The following is a 15,538-nucleotide window of genomic DNA, read 5'->3' on the forward strand; positions in this document are numbered from 1 at the left end:
TATATGGATCTTCCTATCTCGCCGAGCTGAGTTCTGTCCGTCTGTCCATGTTAATTTGTAATCACTCTACAGGTCACAATTATGGCCCGATCTTTACGAAATTTAGAATGGAGGCCGGACTAAAGCCCGAATAGAACCCTATTTCTTTTGGAGATGATTGCATAATATTTAGGGGTCGAAATGGACCAAATACTGAAAAAATATCGGATTTTGCAGTAGCTATACAGGTCGCAATTATAGACCAATCGACGCGGAATTTCGTATGTAGCTAGAGTTTAGGGCGGGAAAGAAGCCTACCAATTAGGGTGGTCATCGGATAATATTTAGCGGGTAAAATAGACCATATATTTTGTGTTGAAAAAATTCAACATTTTTCATAAAACCGCTAATGACAAGGTTATTCCTGACCTTTACATTGATGTTAACATCCAACAAATCGGATATATAGCAAAATATGTGCGATATATATGAAGATATGCTTGAAAGATCTCTTATATGTCGAGAACGGCTGAACTGATTTCGACAGTTCTCATTAATTCAGAATGGCCTCTTGGCAGGAAACAAAAAACGTCTAAAAAAATCGCATAAAAATATCTCTCTAAAGATGAAAATATTGATTTTGTAACATTTTCTCATATTTTTTCAATTTTGTCATATTTTTGGCATATTTTCATTTTGTATTAAACATTTGGTAATATTTCTACAGCTAACAAAACTAAGTGGTTAGGATATCAGGATATCATATACAGATCGCATTTATGGCCCGATCCTTACGAAATTTTGCATGGGGATAAGATGAGGGTCAGAATAGAAGCCTACTCTTTTTGGAGATGATCGTCATATATTTAGGGGTTGAAATGGACCAAACAACTGCAAAATTGTCAGCAGGTCGTAATTATCGCCCAATCCTCACGCACATTTGAATGGGGGTTACCGGACATTGCAAAAGCCAAGCAGTTTTGGATGGCCATCCAAAAATATTCAATGTGTGAAGTGGTTTGCCAACTTTTGTAGACAAAATACGAAAATGTCTATTTTGGAGAATTACAAATACAGAAAAGACGCACTTCTGACTATTTCTTTAACGCTGATTTCGTTGAAGAATATAGTCAAATGTCTGTATCTCATATAGATACGTTTCAGTCAAAAGCCAATAATAAATGTTAATCTTTTGCCACTTCTGATTCCAAATCTAGGAAGACCATTTACGTGCAAAACCTACCAATGAATTGGAAATGAGCAAATTAGTTATTTGTCACAATATCTTGTGGAATTCTTTCGAGTATCTCGCCTATATAAACTGTATCGTTTATTGTAGTGTTGTAGGGTATTCAACGGTCGGCCTCGCTCGACTGTAGCCTTTGCTTACTTGTTTTTTTAGGAATGGCCCATTATTTTTCAACCTACTGATAATATAGAGGGAAGATGGATAATTCGTGCTGAATAAAGGTATTGTAAATATGCTGTCTCTAACTTACTAATTTAATAACTCGTCGCAAAATTTAAAATTTTCCTTTTTAAAATGAAATCTTAAATTCTGCATTACCCACAAAACTATGAAAAGACCCCCTACAATTGCAGTGATGGTGCTGATGGTCGTCGTCCTGGTAAAAAATTCAACAACTAAATTTCTTTTCCCATTCTGTGTTATCCTTCATTCATTCTTAACAATATGTGTGTGTGTACATTGTATGTCTATGTATATATGTGTGTGTGTGTGTCCGTGTTGTTGTATTTTAATTTTTAATCTACATAAGAAATGAATATTTATGTATGTGAACAACAGCATTATAAATGAATGTACGTACGTATGTCTGTGTGAAAGTGTTTGTTTGAGTGTTTATTCTGTATAATGTTTAAGTATATGTGTGATCCCCCATTGTACGGGTAAAAAGCTCTAAAGAAGCTTAAAAAAGAAGCAGTAGTACCACTTTTTTCCCATTTGCACTCCGTATAACTCTTCAACGACGCACAAACACTCAGACACCCCTGATTGTTTGGGTTGGCTGGTTGGCAAGTTTTTGTTATGGTTCCTTTGACATACGCACACACGCACACACTCACATACTCCAAATAAAAAAATTGAAAACTATTCCAACCGAGAATGAACTAACCAACTAACAAGTAAAGTACCGACTGGTGACTAGTGACTCCGTGAGTGAGACACGACGACGACGACGACGTTCACATTCGAATGCATTTTGCCTTTAACATTTGCATGTTTGAAGTTGAAGACTTTTGTGTGCAACAAACTAACTCCTCCAGTGTGCAGTTGCTGCACACACACACACACATTTCAATCAAGTTAATACTTTGAAGTAGTTTTGTTTGTGCAATGGATGCGCATCACAGATCGAGTGCGTGGAGCTAGAGAGGAGCTCACACAGAATGTTGCAGTGGAAAAAAGTTGCATCGAGTATCTATGAAACTAAAGGGAATATTTTTTGTTATTGAAAGTGGAACTAGAATCGATATTTTCAAAAAAAAAAAAAAATAAATAAATAAATAAATAAATAAAAAATATAATAAAAAAATAAAATAAATGAAATAAAAATAAAAAATAAATACATAAAATAAAAATAATAAATAAAAAGCAATTCAAAAAGCAGCTAAGTTCGGCCTAGTTCGAACTTTTCATACCCTCCACCATTTGGAAGAAACTTGAAAAATTTCACAAAAACTCTATAAAAACACCGCTCGGATGAAAACTGATATATTTGGGCTATACGAACACGTGGCCCTGCATAACTAATTTCTAACATAGGCTGTAGTAACTGTTCCGAATTTTATATACGAAATTTGAAATAATTCCGGTTTATAATGTTGCAATAATCATGAAAATACCGAATATCTGAGTGTACCCTAATATGGACTCTCTACTAAAACGTAGACCTATTTAGACAATTCTCTTCTAAGGGGTAAAGTACTCAGAAGGAACCCCTTGTGTGGATTTAAAGACAATTCAATTGATAAACTTGGCTCTAATCATAAAAATTCGGAATATCGAGGATACCGTTATATAGGGGTCATACGATATCGTGGACCGATATAGATAATTCTCTTCCATGGAAATAAAGTAGTCACGACGAACTCCTTGTGTACAATTTCAGACAATTTCATTGAAAAATGTGGCTAAAATCTTCAAAATACCGAAAAGGGAGAGGGTGCCATTATATGGGGGATATACGATATCGTGAACTTATATAGACAATTCTCTTCTAGGGGATAAAATACTCACAACGAACTTTTTGTGTGAATTTTCAGACAATTCCGTTGAAAAATATGGCTAAAATCATCGAAATACCACATATAGGGGGTGCCATTATATGGGGGCAATACGATAAGTTTAGATTTGTTCGAATTATATGGGGGCTATACGATATCGTGGACCTATATAGACAATTCTCTTTTGGGGGATAAAGTACTCACAAAGAACTCTTTGTGTGAATTTTCAGACAATTCCGTTGATAAATGTGGCTTAAATAATCACAATACAGAATATCGGGGGTACCGTTGTATTGGAGATATACGATATCTACGATATATATAAGATATAGTGGATCGATATAGTCCATCTTCGAACTTGACCTGCCTGAAGACGAAAGACATATCTGTGCAAAATTTTAGCTTCATATCTTAATTCGTTTTGACTATAGCGTGATTATAATAGACGGATGGACGGAAAGGGCTAAATCGCCTAAACATTTTACGCTGATCAAGAATATATGTGCTTTGTTGGGTCTAAAATTATTATTTCGATGAGTTACAAACGGAATAACAAACATAAATTACCGTCCATACTATGTATGGTGGAGGGTATAAAAACAAGTAAGCAAAGGCTATATATTGTACGGAGCCGATCATGATACCCCATAGCACTACAATATGTTGGAATGCCATTCAGCCTTGCACAAATGTTATGTCTGTTTTTTTTTTTTGACCGGGGGAACATTCAAAACAATTTCACAAGAAAGTCCAATGGTCATCCAAATGTTGGACTTCTGACTTTGTGAGTATTTTCAAAATCAGTCCAGCGGTTCTTGACTTATAAGCGGAACAACTAAGATCCATTTCTTTCACGTATAAATTGTACCTATTTTGCTATATATCCGATAGGCATCAATATAATGTTCAGAGGTGTTTCGTGTGTTTCTGGGATTATAATATATTATCCGTTTAATGGAAATTTTCATATTTTCTTACATAATAGTTAGGTTCTAATTCCCCCTGTAAATACTGTTCGATGACCATCCAAATTGGTATGCTTCTGCCCGGCCTTAACCCCTTACTTCACGCTAAATTTCGATTAGCCTATAATTGTGGCCTGTAGAGCAACTGCAAAATCGGGAAAAATTTCTTTTTTTTCTTTCTTTCCATTTCAACACCTTTATTAAAAAGGATACTCGAACAATTATTACTTTTTGCACCAAAAAGTTTTGGAAATCTTTCGATTTGATAGGTCCTCGAAATCAACGGTGACTTCGATATCAAATTTCAGGATTCAAGCTCCATACATTCACTCAACGGAAAATTTAGTACCATTTAGTACTTTTCGAACAATTATGGTACGCATTCCCAAATCCCCTCCAAAACCACCTCCTTCTCTCAATTACAGATACCAACAGTGACAGCCATATCAAATTTCGAGATTTCTCTATCATATTCAGCTCTATTCATTCAATCAATACCAATTATGTACCATTTAGCTCTTTTCGTACTTTTAAAGTACCTAGAATCTCCACATCTCAACCTCAGATACCAACAGTGAACTTTATGTCACATTTCAGGATTTCAGCTTTGTTATTTCCCCCAATGCTAAATTTAGAAAATTTATAGTACGCATATGCGATACTACCTCCATATCACATCCACAGACACCAACAAGGACATCTATAAGAAATTTCAGGATTTCAGCTCTATTCCTTTATGCAATACCAAATTTAGTACGATTTAGTACTTTTAGTGCTTTGAGTACAATTATAGTATATATTTTCGAAACCACCTCCATATACCAATTCCAGATACCACCAGAGACCTCAATATCAAATTAGATTTTCCAGATTTAAGATTTAGATTTAGGATTCCAGCCCTATCTCTTTACTCAATACCAAATTCAGTACTTTTCGTCAAATATAGAACGCATTTTCAAACAACCGCCAAAATCTATATATTTGAACCCAGTTTTTATACCCTCAGACATATGGATATATTATTTGATGCAGCATAACGTGCCTAATCGAAATAACGGTTTTAGACCGAAGGTCCCCTTGGACCAAATCCGTTTCAGGACATTTGGAGTCGATCTAGCTATGTCCGTCTGTCTGTCATTCTGGCTGGTGCGCATGATAACCCTCGAAGGGAGTATTCGATTTTGTCCAAACTAGGTACATCGTAATATTATTATCAAACTTAGATCGACTTCGGACATGGGTAACATTGGTCCTGTCTTTTTTGTACCTTCCCCACACAAGGTCGAAAATTTCCAAAAAATTTTTTACCGCACAAATCCTAATATTTGCATCAGTGCTAGACCAGATGCGAAAATGGACAATATCGTTCCACTCCATCGAGTACCACCCCCCTCCCCCACAAAAGGGTCAAAATTTGAATAATTATAACTTATATAAAATTTACCGTAAGAGTCAGATCCAATTACGCACATTACAATATTTTTATTAACCCAAGGTCTGATGTGAAGATGGGCTATATCGGTCCACTCGTTCTGGTACTCACCCACAAAAGGTCAAAACTTGAATATTCTGAAGCTCATAAAATGCGAAATTATTCAGACTTTGCACATCTCAAAATTTATTTCAGTACAATATCTGTTATAAAGATGTTAAAAATCAGACCATTCCTTATTGTACCTCCCCCACTAATGTCCAACGTTTTTAATGACCAAAACGATTATAAAATCCGAAATAAGCATCCGTTTCTCGTCACATCCCATTATTTCTACAAACACAAGATCTTTTGCGATACCTTCTGCTACCTTTTCCACAAAGGATCAAAATTTTGAATATCTTTGTAGGTCATATATCGCGAAAATAACATCCTATTCCATTCAGTCTTTCCACATCTCAATATTTCTATCAACACATGATATGTTATACAGATTGTAGAGATCGGTACATTTTTCCTGGTACCTCCCAACAAAGCGTCAAAGTTTTGAATAACCAAAACGATTATAAAATCCGAAATAAGCATCTAGTTCTTTTCATATTTCACACATCCCATTATTTCTACTAACACAAGATCTGTATATCGGTCCTCTCCTTCTCGTTCCTCCCCCATTATATATTATATTTAAATAATCGAAAATTGGCTGAGGGTATACTTCGGTCGGCAATACCGACTAATAGGTTTTAGCTTGTTTTTAATTATATTTTTGTAAAACAAATCTACGGGAAATTTTATTTCCCTTACCCCTCTCCCCTATAAACAGAGAATATAAATCCGGACTTGATTTTATTAGAGGATATCAATTTATATTTTAACTTTTCTTTAAAAATGAATAAATATTTGGGTGAAATAAAATAATATATTTTTTAAATTATTTATTAAAAAAATGACTGACTTATGTAAAATTTTTTTATTATTCCTACGAATATTATAGTGTAGACAATGACAAAATTTTGGTAAATATTCAAAATGCAACATTTTCAAATATTTATACCAACTTTATTCATAATAAATATATTTGGGCTTTCATATGTATTTGTGTGCCAAACGTTCATAAAAACTATTGAAATGTTAAAAATTTATTGGAATGTTGCACACATTCCAAGGATGCTTCAACACATTATGACAATCCAGTGTCTATTTCACAATGCTGTGTCCCCCTTCATAGCTTCGTTATTATCCTTACAGCTACACATCCTTTTTGCATTGAATGAAATTTGAAAACTCATTTTTGGCAAAAGTTTGTTTGCAAACATTTAATTATGTTTTCCATTTCATTGTCCTGCAGGAGGCAAACGGGTGCTGGGGAACGGGGCCCAGCAAATCAAAGCCATATCGATTTCATTGTTCACTTCGGAGTTTTTTTTTCCTATTTGGCCAACAACATTTGGAATATTCTACAGCCACTGCCGGAGCTGGCCGAAAATAAAGTAACAGAATAATTTCTAACTTCATTAACACAATGACTCAATGGACGAGTTCGTTGGTTGGATGATGCACTTTGTCTACTTTTCTCTCTCTCTCTCTCTCTCTCTCTCTCTCTCTCTCTCCTCGAACAAAGCGAACACACATGTTGGATATTTTGCATACATATGTACCTACATGTGTAAGTTTGTTTGTTTATGTGGCTGGGTGTGTGTGTGTGTTCCTGAATGTGAATGAGTGTAAATATGAGGCCACAGGCTACCAGCAACAACTGCAGTAAGTCACATAGTCCCACTGGTAGGCCCATGCATTCCGTGTGTTGCAATGTTCCATACATACCTCCACACCTACCTATCCCCTTGATTTCCCTAACCCATAACCAGCTGTGGTCAATTGGGTTGAGTGTTGGCGAGGACTATGTGAATGCCTTGGCATTTAGGGATAAAAACTGCTAAAGCTTTGCATACCAATGGCAATTAACTTTTATGCACTTTTTTGCTAGGAGATCGCTCTCCCTCTCTCAGATTTTCCGTATTCACATTCACAAAACAAAGAATTGACCCTAAGGGACTATTGGCGTTGGCAGCTGAATGAAGCAGTGAAAGTCGAAGTGGGAGAGAGATTTTTCAAACGATAAAATGTGATTTTGTTTATCGACATAGAAAATCAGCAGCAACAACAACAACAAACACTGTGAATGCCAGAAACACGATTTATTTTAACATCATTTACATCCAGCGCACTCACATTCAGACACACACACACACACACATACATATATACATCCATGAAATGAGCTTTAAATACAGGATATCGACAGAGTTGGGTAAATGTTTAATGTTATTCAATGGTCATTGGTGTATGTAAAAAGCAGGATATGCAGCGGATTTAAGGACTGTTCCAGGAACATAATTCTGAGAACAATTTGGGAGATTTGGCGAATTCAAAGAAAAAAAATTTCCTTAAAAAATAATAAAAACAAGTTAGAATGCACTCAGTTTAAAGTTCTTCAGAAATTTACAATCATTTTGCTTCGTCCTTGGAAGAATATTCTTACAAAATTCATATATTTTGCTTTGAGAAAATTATAAAAAAAAAAAAATATATTTTTTAGTTTATTTTTTTCAAAAAAAAAAAAAATCCATTTTTACCTACGGCAGTTGTTAAAAACAAAAACTTCAAAACATCAAATTTTTTTCTACGAAAAAAAAATATTTAAAAAAAATATCCAAGTTTTTGCCTCAATAAAATATTTTCAAAAAATCCGCATTTTGGGATCAAAAATTAAAAAAAAAATTATTAAAAAGAAAAATAAATAAAACCCTTTTTTGGGCTCAAACGATATTTTTTCAAATATCCCCTTCTCATATTTTTTTGCACTAAAAAATTATATATGAAATTCACATTTTCCACTCAACAACTGTTTTCGAAGAACCCATGTGTGGCCCCAAAACTGATCAAGAAAAAGTTATTAAAAAAGTATCAGCAGGTTTTGCCGACAAATGTATAATCTCACAGAACCTTCGTTTATTTCAAAATAATATGACTTACGTTATAATTATTCCATCTTTTGATCCTTTATGGGACCTGTTCCAAAGGAGTGAGCCAATATTGTCCATTTCGTATCTGAAAACAGTCTCATATAAATTTTACAAAGTGCCAGATTTTTATTATTCATGATTTTTACACCTATGTAAGGGAGATGCCAGAAGGAGTGAGGATTCCAGCTCTTTTCTTTTCCCCAATAACAAATTTAGTACCATTTAGTACTTTTCGTTCATTTCCTAATCATCGCCAGACCTCAAATATAGATACCATCAAAAACTTAAATATCAAATTTCGGAATTGTATTTCTATGTCTTTAACCAAAACCAAATTTAGTACTACTTAGTACTTTTCGCACAATTATAGATCACATTTCCAAAACCACTTTCAATGTCCTAATGCCTAATGCCAAATTTCAGTTTTAAGCACTATCTCTTCACCCAATACCAGCTTATGCCGAATGTAGTGGTATTTAGTACTTTTCGTGCACTTGTAGTTACATTCCATTCCACTTACATTCCAAATTATAGAATTCCAGCTCATACCGCAAAGTATATTTGTTACATTTTAGTACCTTTCGTGCCCTTTTACTTAAAATTTAAAAATCCAGCCTCATCACACGCCTAGGCACCAAGACTCGTGCTCGTGCAAAATTTCAAGATACCAGCTTCAGCCGTGTCGTCTGGACGTTGATTCTCTGTCAGACCTTCAGTCACTCATTACACTACTCAAATATATATAGATGAATGTTCAAAATGTTTTCCTTGTGTAAGGGAGGCTCTAGAAGTAGTGGGTCGATGTTTTCCATTTTCCCACATGATCCAGCACTAACATAAATATGAGGATTTTCAAAGTTTGAATTCTTTTTTGTTGTAGGAGGTACATTATTTTCTTTGAAAATTTTGAACATTTGAAGTCGATCTAGTTTTGATAATAAAATTCCGATGTACCAAGTTTGGACCAAATTGGAAATTCCCTTCGAGAGTTATCGTATGCACCAGCCTGTCAGACAGGCGATCGGACGGACAACCCTAAATCAACTCCAGATGTTCCAAAATGGATTTGCTCCAAAGCGACATGGGGTTTTAAATCGTTATTTCGATGAGCCACGTTTTGGTCGTAACAAATATATATATATATATATATATATATATATATATATATATATATATATATATATATATATATATATATACATATATATATATATATATATATATATATATATATATATATATATATATATATAAAGCCATATTGCTGAGGATATACAAAACCGTGAGATATAAAAAAATATAAATATTAAGGTCCAAGATTAAAATGTTTCAAAAATCATAAAAATACCGAATATCGGGAGGTACCGTCGTATGAGGGCTATACGAAGACGTGGACCTGCACTAACAGTTTTCTGTCATAGGCTGTAGTATCCGTTACGAACTTCAAATACCAAATTTGAAACAATTCCGATAAATAATGTCGCTAAAATCATCGAAATACCGAATAAAGGGAGCTACCGTTGTATGAGGGCTATACGAAGACGTTGACCTTCACTGACAATTTTCTGTCTTAGGCTGTAGTATCCGTTGCGAACTTGAAATATGAAATTTGAAACAATTCTGGTGAATAATGTCGCTAAAATCATCGAAATACCGAATATCGGGAGGTACTGTTAAATGGGGGCTATATGAAAACGTGGACCTACATGGCCCATTTGCAATGCCAAAAGTCCTGCAGATATAATATATATTTGAGTAAACTTTTATCAATCTAGTTCAATTCGTTCGGAAGCTAGAATGATTTTCACAGACGGATTGACGGACATACGGACGGGTCGCTAAATAGACGCAGAATTTTATGCTGATCAAGAATATATATACTTTGTGGGGTCTAAAATGAATATTTCGAGGTGTTACAAACGTAATGACAAACTTAATATACCCTCCATACTATGGTAGAGGGTATATAAATCTTGGAAGCAACTAAAAGTGCGCTATAACATTGGAGAACGTCAGCTTACATATAACTCTTAACTTCAAATGTAATCTGGCGTTTAATACTTAAACATCTTTTGGCGAAAATTCTCTGAAATCTTCAAATATATTTCAAAGAACTGTTCTAATACAAAATCCATTATTATTAACTTTGTATATCCTTTGGAAATACTATTCGCATAATATCCTCGGACAGTCCACAAATGGGCTCCTTTGCTATCCCTAAGCTACCGTTCATACATTCTAGTCATCAACACAACTAATGTTTTGCAATGCAATGGTCCCGTTTTTTCGTTCTCCACATGTATCCACGATTTCAATAGCAAGTTCAACTTCCTCCTATGCCAGCTAGTCAAACAATGTAGCACTTCTCCCCTCTCTTTCCCCCGGGTCATCACTGAGGTTTATTGACCATTTAGAGGTTTCATTAACGAGTAATGATTAATTGGAAAATGTGGTTTTGTTTCAATAGAATTAGAATTCAATAGACAACTGTTGTTGTTGTTGTTGATGGGCCGTCTCTCAGGCCACTGCTGCCGTAATGGCCATACAAGAAGCACTAACTAACCAACCAACCAACCTCATTGCATCGCACCGGCTGAGACTCAGCTGTAATTAGAGATCCAAAAAACAAAAAAAAAAAAAAAGACGGAACAAAAGAATTTAACACATATGGAAGGAAATTGAAGTATACTTTTAGGCTGCCTGCTAATGTCTATGAAGTTTCTCATTAGAGTCGAGCCGTATTCAATATTCCATGCGAATGTCAGCGGACGTGAAGTTTTTAAATTACAACAAAATCGTCCAACCAACCTACGTCTGCATAGACGAGACCGATGTCGACGATGATGACGATGGTCTTTAGTTTGAAAAACATTTTCGCTTATTTTAGCATTTATTCTATTCTTTACAACAATAACGACTTAATTAGAAAATCTCTGTGGAGAAAATTAAGTTATCAGGCAATAGAGACACACACTCACATACATACATACTTGCCCAGACGCACACACATCGTCAATGTGGCGAAAAAAACTTTGTAGACACATTTTGTAATTAATGCTAACTTGGCAATTATTTGTAATGCACGTGAATGGATCAGCTTAGACGGTAGCTGCAAATTGGATAGTGAGGAGAAGAACGTTGAAGTAGGTAAGATTCGTCTTGGGGATTTTATGTACTGATGCCATCCTGATGTCTTTGTTATCTGAACTTTTGAAGGATTTTACTATATACCTCTTGAAGGTAGACCGCCACAAAATCTATGAATTTTGTTACTAATGTTACTAAAACCTTCAATCTATCTATCTAATTGCCACTCTGAATATATCCTTCCAGTCTAAGGGTAACATCGCGTCTGGCAAAAGTCCTTACGTAATCTCTCAGTAGGAGAAGTCTCACCCAATGCCCCATACAATAACTATGGTGTAAGCACCTTAACCCATGACTTTTTGCCCGATGTGTAATGGTTGAAAATAGGGTTTCTTGTCAAAATGTGCGACTTTTAAACGGACAGAGAATTTTTGTAATTCCTTTTTTTGACCAGTAAAGTTTCTTTTAATTTGTATTTCATAAAAATCGATTTAGTGATTAGGAAAAATTTAAGATTAATATCCACTTGTTTGATTTTCCCTCAAAACACATGTTTTGCAAGTCCTTTTAGGGATCTTCTATTCTATTTACCTAACAAAATTAAACCGTTTATCAGTTCCCGCGTTTATGGAGGGATCGCGTAACCACGTCTTTTTATATCCTCCACCATACATAGTATGGAGTGTATATTAAGTTCGTCATTCCGTTTGTAACTCATCGAAATAATCACTTTAGACCCAACAAAGTATATATATTCTTGATCAGCGTAAAATTCTAAGACGATTTAGCCCTGTCCGTCCGTCCGTCTTTCCGTCTCTCCTTATCACGCTACAGGCTAAACGAATTAAGATAAAAAGCTAAAATTTTGACCAGATCTCTCTTTTGTCTGCAGGCAGGTCAAGTTCGAAGATGGGCTATATCGGTCCACGTTATCGTATAGCACCCATATAACGGTACCCCCGATATCTGTTATTTTGATGATTTTAGCCACATTTTTTATTGGAATTGTATGAAAATCCACACAAGTAGTTCTGTAGGAGCACTTTATCTCTTGGCAGAGAATTATAAATGTCCACGATATCGTATAGCCCCCATATAACGGTACCCCCTCATATTCGGTATTTTGATGATTTTAGCCACATTTTCAAACGGAATTGCCTTAAATTCTATACAAGGAGTTATTTGTGAGTACTTTATCCCTCGACATAGATTTGTATATATAGGTCCACAATATCGTTTATCCCCTCATATGTCGGCACCTTCCGAGATTTTTACAGAATTGTTAATGGATTTTATTTTTATTTTTTGAAAATGTCCTAATTCGTTCCAAATGGTGGAGGGTATTCAAAGTTCGGCCCAGCCGAACTTACTAATTTTTTACTTGTTGGTAATAAAATTTCCGATTTTTTCGGAGCCTTTCACCGCTACATTTTAATACCCTCCACCTTACAATGGAGGGTATATTTAATTTGTCATTTAGTTTTAAATATTTCGAAATATTCGTCACAGACCCCAAAAAGTATATATATTCCTGTTAAAAATGAAATTATAAGGCGATTTTACGATGTCCTTTGTCTGCCCATCAGTCTGTTGTAATCGCGATATTGAACCTAGAGCTATTGAGCCTTATTGCTATTAAGAAGAGGCTATATATGAGTCTATGTAATTTTATCTCCAGATTCTCAGTATTGTGAAGGTTTCTGCCCCAAATTTCAACCAAATTAGCTGAAACTTAACAATTGGGGTTCTTGGTAGGACTGTTCTTTTCCTGCAAAAAAATATTCGCTACAGGTACACTAATTGATATCTCGACAGGCTTGTTCTCTCCTTTCAAAAATTTTTAGATTACAAGGCAACAGAAAGAAAATAGACTCAAAAGAGCTAAAGAGTTGCTTCGCTTGGCCGAAAGTGGTGAACTGCCAAATTTGGTTTTATCTGATGAGAAAACATTCGTTGTCCAGTAGTTTGTAAACATGACACAATGATCGTGTTCACTTGCCAAAGAGGTCAGCTGAAAATATGCACCTCCGGTTGGTCACTAGAACTCAAGGGCCGTCCATGTGTGATGATGTGGGCCGCAATAACAGCCGATGGTCGCTCTCCGCTTGTATTAATCGACCGTGGCATCAGAATGAATGCCCAATATTAACGCGAAAATATTCTGCAGGGTGTATTAAAGCCTTAGGCACGCAAAACATTTTGCCCCAAAACTTTGGACATTCCAACATGACTCAGTACCATTGCATCCAGCACGCGCCACCCAAGAATGATTACAAAATGACGTTCCTCGCTTCATTTCCAGCTCACAATGGCCACCAAAATCTCCGGATACTAATCCGTTGGACTATTGTGTTTGGAGTATTTTGGAAAGCAAGGTTGGCACTAAAAAAACCTAAATGACGATCACCTCAAGGGAGCGTTTCGCCGGGAATGGGGCAAAATAACGCATAGCAACATTCGGGCAGCGTATGACGGTTTCATTGGGCGTTTGAAGGCCATAATTCGTGCTGAAGGTGACCAATTCGAACAAGTCTAAACTTATTCTAACATTTCATGATATTTCCCACATTTATTTCTTTCATTCAATAAAATTAAAAAAACAAAAAAAATAAATATGGCGTTTGACTTTGTTGTAGTTTTTTCATCTTACCCTGTATATGTGCTATGTGAAACCGTGGATCTAAACATACAATGTTCCGCCACCGGAGCTGGAATCCATAACGAACTACAAAGACCATTTTTGAGACGAATCCGTAAAAAATTTGGCGAAAATAATCGAAACACCGAATATCGGGAGGTTCCGTTATGTGGGGGCTATACGAAAACGTGAACCGATATATCTCATTTTCAATACCAACCATCCTAGATCCAATACAAATTGTTCTGCCAAATGTTGATGTTCTACATCAAATAATGTGGGCTGTATCGTGATTTCGATATATATATATATATATATATATATATATATATATATATATATATAATATATATATATATATATATATATATATATATATATATATATATATATATATATATATATATATATATATATATATATATATATATATATATATATATATATATATATATATATATATATATATATATATGCCATGAAAAACTGTCAACTATATGTCGTAGGCCCTTACTTGTAGTTGTTGTGTTAATAATGATTTGAAATGTTAGACTTTTAAAAAATCCATTTCTTTTTCTTTTAGGCTGAAAAAGTTCTGCTTGCCAGAATATACAATTTTTATTATTTCGTATATTTTTGCTTAATGATTTCTTTTGCATTTTATTCCGCATAAAATAACTTTAAGTAACTCAAAAAAAAAGGTTGCTTCTTGACAAAATTTCAATCGGAAAATTAACAACCAGAAAATATAAAAGAATAAAAAAGTTCAACAGAGTCGAATGAAGAAAAAAAAAAAACGAAGAAGGAAATCATTAATTTGTAACTTATTTCTGAGTAACAAAACTAGATTTTTTGAATGCCTTTCCTTGGCTCATAATGTTTGTTGTTATAGTTGCAGCAAAAAAGCGACGAGTGGAGTAACAGCCAAAGAACTTTTTCGTCATTATTTAGTTTGAGGTTGAGTTTTAATTTTTTGGTATTTTTTTGGATTACACCAATTTAAATTTTCCTTGAAGAAATTGAAAAGGAGTAGTTTTTTTTAGGTTTGAGACCCCTTTTTTGTAGAAAAACCCTCTTTAAAGCCTTAAGGGATCTCTTATCTTTATATAACTTGCTTTAATATCTTCTATTGTTAGAAGACATTTTAAAGGGTTGTCTTGTTTGG

At 34.7% G+C, this 15,538-nt stretch overlaps 1 long non-coding RNA gene across 1 annotated transcript in view; it reads left to right on the top strand.

Moving 5' to 3' along the window:
• Positions 1-15,538, top strand: part of LOC109611672 (uncharacterized) — a 186,055-nt gene that overhangs the window by 157,229 nt on the left and 13,288 nt on the right. The window lies entirely within an intron of this gene.

The sequence above is a fragment of the Musca domestica genome, unplaced genomic scaffold (assembly GCF_030504385.1).
Source record: "Musca domestica strain aabys unplaced genomic scaffold, Musca_domestica.polishedcontigs.V.1.1 72, whole genome shotgun sequence".
Classification (NCBI taxonomy): domain Eukaryota; kingdom Metazoa; phylum Arthropoda; class Insecta; order Diptera; family Muscidae; genus Musca; species Musca domestica.